This window comes from Pan paniscus, chromosome 4 (assembly GCF_029289425.2).
Source record: "Pan paniscus chromosome 4, NHGRI_mPanPan1-v2.0_pri, whole genome shotgun sequence".
Lineage (NCBI taxonomy): Eukaryota > Metazoa > Chordata > Mammalia > Primates > Hominidae > Pan > Pan paniscus.
Window position 1 is genome coordinate 131,848,789 of NC_073253.2, and position 8,282 is coordinate 131,857,070.

Genomic DNA, 8,282 nt, shown 5'->3' on the forward strand with positions numbered 1-8,282 from the left:
ATTATTTGAGAATCCCTTAATAAAACTCAGAACACTGGAAAAATTCTTGATTCATCAAGTCTAACAGTGGATGATCAATAAATGTTTGTTGAAAGAATGGACACTTGGATGAATAAACCAACATTTATCAATAGGTTGAAGGATAGCTAGCTAGGTAGAGAGAATTCTGATGCTAATATGCAAAACAGTAAACTATTTTCTTTCAACTTCTTGAGGTATTGCTCCTCACAAGAGGGCATTAGCTGCGAGGGTCTGCCCGCAGACCCTGACCCAAACAACGGATGGATAAAACGTACACTGACACACAGATATTCTGTTTTGCCAGTCCTGCTGAATGTCTGACCGCCTACACCAAGAGAGGTTTGTCACTGCGGCCAGCCCCGATTAGCTCAGGAGGCTTGCATTTATTCATTAAGATTAGCTAACAAAAGCTTGAGTTAACGCCATTAGAGGTTAATTGACATTGAGGACTTTCTGAGTAAAAAGTATACATCAAAGGCTTAAGGCTTAAGACCACATGAGTAAACAAGCTAACTAGATAACTTCCCCACATCCTGTTGTTTACTACTCTAACCTATGTAACTAAAGGTAATGTGACCAGGCTGCCTTCTGCCCGGTCTATTACCGAAGTCATATGAAAACCCCAAAAGGGTTTTGTGGCTATCATAACGAATATTTTTCCCACCAGCCTGATCAAATTCCAACAAGTTTTATTTTAGAATCATGGGGTGCATGGGCAGGTTTGTTAAAAAGTTATACTGCATTATGGTGGAGTTTGGGGTATGATTGAACCTGTCACTCAGGTAGTGGGAATAGAACACAATAAGTAGTTTTTCAGCCCTTGCCCTGTTCTCTGTCTCTCCCCTCTAGTAGACTGCAGTGTCTATTTTTCCTATGTTTATGTCCATGTGTATCCAATGTTCAGCTCCCACTTACAAATGATAATATCTGGTATTTTGTTTTCTGTTTCTGCATTGCATTAGTTTATTTAGAATAATGGCCTTCAACTGCATCCATGTTGCTGTAAATACATGGTTTCACTTTTTATGGCTGTATAGCATTTCATGGTATATATCTATCACATTGTCTTCATCCAGTCCACCACTGATGGGCACCTGAGTTGATCCCATTCAGAGGCAAAGCCAGCTGGACTTCCTGGATCCATTGGGGACTTGGAGAACTTTTCTGTCTTACAAGGAGATTGTAAAATGCACAAATCAGTGCTCTGTAGCTAGCAAGAGGTTTGTAAAATGCACCAATCAGCACTCTGTAAAAATACACCAATCAGTGCTCTGTAGCTAGCAAGAAGTTTGTAAAATGGACCAATCAGTGCTCTGTAAAATGGACCAATCAGCAGGAGTCTAAGAGTAGCCAATCACGGGGAGGATTGAAAAAAGGGCGTAGGACAGAAACAGGACATGAGAGGGGACAAATAAGGAAATAAAAGCAGGCCACCCCAGCCAGAAGCAGCAACCTGCTCAGGTCCCCTTCCATGCTGTGGAAGCTTTGTTCTTTCGCTCTTCACAATAAATCTTGCTGCTGCTCACTCTTTGGGTCCGTGCCAACTTTAAGAGCTGTAACACTCACTGCAAAGGTCCACAGCTCCATTCTTGAAGTCAGTGAGACCACGAACCCACCAGAAGGAACCAACTCTGGACACACCAACTTTTTAGTATTGTGAATAGTGCTATAATTAACATATGGGTGTGTGTGCCCTTTTGGCTATATACCCATTAATAGGATTTTCCTTTGGGTATATGCCCTTTAATAGCATTGCTGGGTCAAATGGTAGTTCTGTCTTAAGTTCTTTGAGCAATCTCCAAACTGCTCTCCAGAGTGGCTGAGCTAATTTACATTCCCACCATTGTCCCCTCTTCTCCACAGCCTCACCAACATCTATTTTTTTTGGACTTTTTTAGCAAAAGCCATTCTTACTGGTGTGAGATGGTATCTCATTGTGGTTTTGATTTGCATTTCTCTGATGAGTAGTGGTGATGAGCATTTTTTCATGTTTGTTGGCCGCATGTATGTCTTCTTTTGAGAAGTGTCTTTTCATGTCCTTTGCCCACTTTTTAATGTGGTTATTTTCATGCACGTCCGTGTGAAGAGACCACCAAACAGGCTTTGTGTGAGCAACATGGCTGTTTATTTCACCTGGGTGCAGGCGAGCTGAGTCTGAAAAGAGAGCCAGCGAAGGGAGATAAGGGTGGGGCCATTTTATAGGATTTGGGTAGGTAAAGGAAAATTACAGTCAAAGGGTGTTTGTTCTCTGGCGGGCAGGAGTGGGGGGTCACAAGGTGCTCAGTGGGGGTGCTTTTTCAGCCAGGATGAGCCAGGAAAAGGACTTTCACAAGGTAATGTCATCACTTAAGGCAAGGACCGGCCATTAACACTTCTTTTGTGGTGCAATGTCTTCAGTTAAGGTGGGGCAGGACCTTTTCACTTCTTTTGTGATTCTTCAGTTACTTCAGGCCATCTGGGTGTACACCTGCAAGTCACAGGGGATGCGATGGCTTGGCTTGGGCTCAGAGGCTTGACATTCCTGCCTTATATTAATAAGAAAAATAAAACAAAATAGTGTTGAAGTGTTGAGGCGGCAAAAATTTTTGGGGGGTGATATGGAGAGAGAATGGGCAATGTTTCTCAGGGCTGCTTCAAGCGGGATTAGGGGCAGCATGGGAACCTAGAGTGGGAGAGATTAAGCTGAAGGGAGGTCTTGTGGTAAGGGGTGATATTGTGGGAATGTTAGAAGAAACATTTGTCGTATAGAATGATTGGTGATGGCCTGGATACGGTTTTGGATGAATTGAGAAACTAAATGGAATAACAGAAGGAGAAAAACAGGTATAAAAGGTCTAAGAATTGTGACGACTCAGGATATCCGATTAGAGAGTGCCTAAGGAGATTCAGCATAGTCCTGCCAGCAAAGATTATTTATTTACTTCAAGAGTTAAGAGTGGCAGTTTGGGGATAGCACCAGGAGATATCAGCTGTGATGGCTTGGAGAAACAGTGTAAACCGGCAGCGTAAACAAGAGCAGGGCGTGTATGAGTAGTTGAGAATGGTGAATAGGAGTATGACTAGACAGAAGATAGTAGGGATGACAAGTTTTTTGGGGGGCACAGTCTAAGTTGGTCTGGTGTCTGGAATGAGACTGGGGCCTAATAAAAAGGAGCGCCTATATAGGAGCTTAAATGGGCTGTATCCTGTAGCATTCCGAGGATTGGCCTGAATTCTGAGAAGGGATAGTGGTAAAAGTATTGTCCAGTCCTTTTTAAGTTGGTGGCTGAGCTTGGTGAGGTGTGTTTTTAAAAGACCTTTAGTCCATTCTACTTTTCTTGAAGACAGAGGACCGTAAGGGATATAAAGGTTTCACTGAATACTAAGAGCCTGAAAAACTGCTTGGCTGATTTGACTAATAAAGGCTCGTCTGTTATCCGACTGTATTGAGGTGGGAAGGCTAAACTGAGGAATTATGTCTGACAGAAGGGAAGAAATGACTGCGGTGGCCTTCTCAGACCCTGTAGGAAAGGCCTCTACCTATCCAGTGAAAGTATCTATCTAGACTAAGAGGTATTTTAGTTATCTGGCTTAGGGCATGTTGAGTAAAGCTAATTTGCCAGTCCTGGGTGGGGGCAAATCCTCGAGCTTGATGTGTAGGGAAGGGAGGGGGCCTGAATAATCCCTGAGGAGTAGTAGAGTAGCAGATGGAACACTGAGAAATTATTTCCTTGAGGATAGATTTCCACGATGGAAAGGAAATGAGAGGTTCTAAGAGGTGGGCTAGTGGCTTGTAATATAGCATAACCTGCCTTTGCTGGTGTGTGGCAATTAGGCCTGGTGGAACTGCCATCAATAAATCAAGCGTGATCAGGGTGAGGAACAGGAAAGAAGGAAATTTGGGGAAGTGGGGTGAATGTCAGGTGGATCAGAGAGATACAGTCATGGGGGTCAGGTGTGGTATCAGGAATAATGTGGGAGGCCGGATTGAAGTCTGGGCCAGGAACAATGGTAACTGTGGGAGACTCAACAAAGAGTGAGTATAGCTGAAGGAGCCAGGAAACAGAAAGTATATGCATCAGGTATGAGGAAGAAAATAGATTTTGGAAGTTATGAGAACTGTAGAGTGAGTTGAGCATAGTTTGTGATGTTGAGGTCCTCTAAAAGTATTAATGCAGTGGCAGCCACTGCACACAGACATGAGGGCTAGGCTAAAACAGTAAGGTCAAGTTGTTTGGACAGAAAGGCCACAGGGTGCGGTCTTGGCTCTTGTGTAAGAATTCTGACCACGCTAACCATGCCTAGGAAGGAAAGGAGTTGTTGTTTTGTAGAAGGTGCTGGGGTTTGAGAGATCAGTCAGACACAATTGGCAGGGAGAGCACGTGTGTTTTTATGATAATTATGCCGAGATAGGTAACAGATGAGGAATAAATTTGGGCTTGATTGAAGTAATGGGGGCTGTCTGTGTAGCTTTGCAGCAGTACAGCCTAGGTAATTTGCTGAGCTTGATGGGTGTCAGGGTCAGTCCAAGTGAAAGTGAAGAGATGCTGGGATTAAGGGTGCAAAGGAATAGTAAAGAAAGCAGGTTTGAGATCTAGAACAGAATAATGGGTTATAGAGGCAGGTATTGAGGATAGGAGAGTATATGGGTTTGGCACCACGGAGTGGATAGGCAAAACAATTTGGTTGATAAGGCGCAGATCCTGAACTAACTTGTAAGGCTTGTCTGGTTTTAGGACACGTAAAATGGGGGAATTGTAAGGAGAGTTTATAGGGTTTAAAAGGCCATGCTGTAGCAGGCGAGTGATAACAGACTTTAATCTTTTTAAAGTGTGCTGCGGGATGGGATATTGGCATTGAGTGGGGTAAGGGTGATTAGGTTTTAATGAGATGATAAAGGGTGCATGATCAGTCACCAAGGAGGGAGTAGAGGTATCTTATACTTGTGGGTTAAGGTGGGGGGATACAAGAGGAGGACGCAAAGGAGACTTTGGATTGGGAAGAAGGGCGGCAATGAGATACAGCTGTAGTCCAGGAATAGTCAGGGAAGCAGCTAATTTAGTTAAAGTGTCTCAGCCTAATAAGGGAACTGGGCAGGTGGGGATAACTAAAAAGGAGTGCTTAAAAGAGTATTGTCTAAGTTGGCACCAGAGTTGGGGAGTTTTAAGAGGTTTAGAAGCCTGGCCGTCAATACCCACAACAGTTATGGAGGCAAGGGTAACAGGCCCTTGAAAAGAAGGTAATGTGGAGTGGGTAGCCTCCGTATTGATTAAGAAGGGGATGGGCTTACCTTCCACTGTGAGAGTTACCTGAAGCTCGGTGTCCGTGATGGTCTAGGGGGCTTCCGACGCAATCGGGCAGTGTCAGTCTTCAGCCGCTAAGCCAAGAAGATCTGGGAAGGAGTCAGTCCGAGAGCCTTGGGCCAGAGTTCCAGGGGCTCTGGGAGTGGCTGCCAGGTGAGTTGAACAGTTCAATTTTCAGTGGGGCCCCACACAGATGGGACATGGCTTAGGAGGAATCCTGGGCTGTGGGCATTCCTTGGCCCAGTGGCCAGATTTCTGGCACATGTAGCAAGCTCCTGGGGGAGGAGCTTCTGGAGGAATGCCTGGCTGCTGTGGTTCAGGAGTTTGGAAGTTCTTGTGTGCTGGAGATGTGGCTGGGGTTTGTCTCACAGTGGAGGCAAGGAATTGCAACTTTTTTCTGTTATTGTACACCTTGAAGGTGAGGTTAATTAAGTCCTGTTGTGGGGTTTGAGGGCCAGATTCCAATTTTTGGAGTTTTATTTAATGTCAGGAGCAGATTGGGTAATAAAATGTATATTGAGAATAAGACGGCCTTTTGACTTTTTAGGGTCTAGGGCTGTAAAGTGTCTTAGGGTTGCTGCCAAACAAGTCATGAACTGGGCTGGATTTTTATATTTGATGAAAAAGAGCCTAAACACTTCTGATTTGGGATAAAGAAAAAGGAGCATTAACCTTGACTATGCCTTTGGCTCCAGCCACCTTTTTAAGAGTAAATTGCTGGGCAGGTGGAGGAGGGCTAGTCATGGAACGAAACTGTGAGCCGGACCAGGTGTGAGGAGGGGAGAGGTGGTAAAATATTATAGGGTGGAGGAGCAGACGCTGAGGAAGAATTGGGACCTAGCTCGGCCTGGTGAGGAGCAGCCTGGGGAAGAAGGGAGAGGTCAGATGGGTCTGTAGAAAAGGAGGATTAGAAAGACTCAGCAATGCTTGGGGTTGGTACTGAGGGGACAGGTGGGAGGGAAAGAAGGAAGATTTGGGGTGAGTTGCACTGGGCACAGAGACTAGGAAGGGACTGATGAGTAAAAGAATGCCTGGACGTCAGGCACCTCAGACCGTTTGCCTATTTTACAACAAGAATTATTTAGATTTTGCAGGATGGAAAAATTCAAAGTGCCATTTTCTGGCTATTTGGAACTACTGTTGAGTTTATATTGGGGTCAAGCAGCATTGCAGAAGAAAATAAGGCATTTAGGTTTTAGGTCAGGTGTGAGTTGAAGAGGTTTTAAGTTTTTGAGAACACAGGCCAAGGGAGTAGAAGGAGGAATGGAGGGTGGAAGGTTGCCCATAGTGAAGGAAGCAAACCTAGAGAAAAGAGAGAGTAGAGAAACGGAGGGAAGGGGTTCAGGGGTTCTCACCTTCCAGAAAAGGGGTTGGGGCACAGAGATAGATCAGGGTGCGGAAATAAGGGATTGGGGCGCAGAGATATGAGGTTGGGGCGTGGAAATAAGGGATTGGGGCACAAAGATAAGAGGTTGGGGTGTGGAAATAAGGGATTGGGGCACAGAGATAAGAGGTTGGGGTGTGGAAATAAGGGATTGGGGTGCAGAGATAAGAGGTTGGGGTGCAGAAATAAGGGATTGGGGCACAGAGATAAGAAGTTGGGGCATGGAAATAAGGGATTGGGGCACAGAGATAAGAGGTTGGGGTGTGGAAATAAGGGATTGGGGGTTCTTGCCCCATAGAAAAGCGGGACTTGCCACTAAGGGTGAAGGAGAAGGGGTTGAGGGGTACTTGCCCCTCTCCCAGAAAAGCAGAGAAGGGGCAGAGACAAGGAGAGAAGGGGTTGAGGTACTTGCCCCTTCCCCAGAAAAGCGGACTTGCCACTAAGGGTGAAGGACCAAGGCAGGCATGTCTGCGTGGTCTGACACCCTTGAAACGTGGGTGTATAATCAGAGAGGCATCCCTGCAGTGTTTAAACACCAAGGGAAGGCTGCCTTCCCAGTCCGTGACCGGCGCTGGAGTTTTGGGTCCATGGATAAAATGTGTCTCCTTTGTCTCTCCCAGAAAATGAAAGGAATTGAAATTAAGAGAAGGGAGAGATTGAAGAGTGGAAAGGAGAAAGTGGTTGAGGGACTGTGAGAGAGGTTGGAGAAGAGAGTAAGAAGAGGCCGCTTACCTGATTTAAAATTGGTGAGATGTTCCTTGGGCTGGTCATTCTGAGGACTTGAGGTCATAGGTGGATCTTTCTCTTGGAGCAAAGAACAGGAGTACAGGGGATTGATCTCACAAGGGAGGTCCCCCGATCTGAGTCATGGCACCAAATTTCATGTGCGTCCGTGTGAAGAGACCACCAAACAGGCTTTGTGTGAGCAACATGGCTGTTTATTTCACCTGGGTGCAGGCAGGCTGAGTCCTAAAAGAGTCAGCAAAGCAAGATAAGAGTGGGGCCATTTTATAGGATTTGGGTAGGTAAAGGAAAATTACAGTCAAAGAGGGTTTGTTCTCTGGCGGGCAGGAGTGGGGGTCGCAAGGTGCTCAGTAGGGGTGCTTTATGAGCCAGGATGAGCCAGGAAAAGGACTTTCACAAGGTAATGTCATCACTTAAGTCAAGGACCGGCCATTTACACTTCTTTTGTGGTGGAATGTCATCAGTTAAGATCGGGCAGGGCATATTCACTTCTTTTGTGATTCTTCAGTTACTTCAGGCCATCTGGGCATATATACGTGCAAGTCACAGGGTATGCGATGGCTTGGCTTGGGCTCAGAGGCCTGACAGTTATTTGTTTTGTGCTTGCTCCATTGTTTAAGTTCCTTATAGATTCTGGATGTTAAACCTTTCTCAGATGCATAGTTTGTGAATTTTTTCTCACATTCTGTAGGTTGTCTGTTTACTTCCTTGATAGTTCCTCTTCTGTGAAGAAGCTCTTTAGTTTTCTTATGTCCCACTTGTCAATTTTGTTGTTGTTGTTGCAATTGCTTCTGAAGACTTAGCCATAAATTCTTAACCAAGGCCAATGTCCAGAAGGGTATTTCCTAGGA

At 45.2% G+C, this 8,282-nt stretch overlaps 1 long non-coding RNA gene across 1 annotated transcript; it reads right to left on the reverse strand.

The window, feature by feature from the left end:
- Positions 1–693: 693 nt before the first annotated feature.
- On the reverse strand, positions 694–7,760 carry LOC129397866 (uncharacterized). The gene is made up of 2 exons (XR_008625520.1): positions 7,420–7,760; positions 694–2,546 (listed from the first exon to the last, which is right to left on the reverse strand). It is a non-coding gene; the product is annotated as an uncharacterized LOC129397866 (long non-coding RNA).
- Between the last annotated feature and the right edge of the window lie 522 nt (positions 7,761–8,282).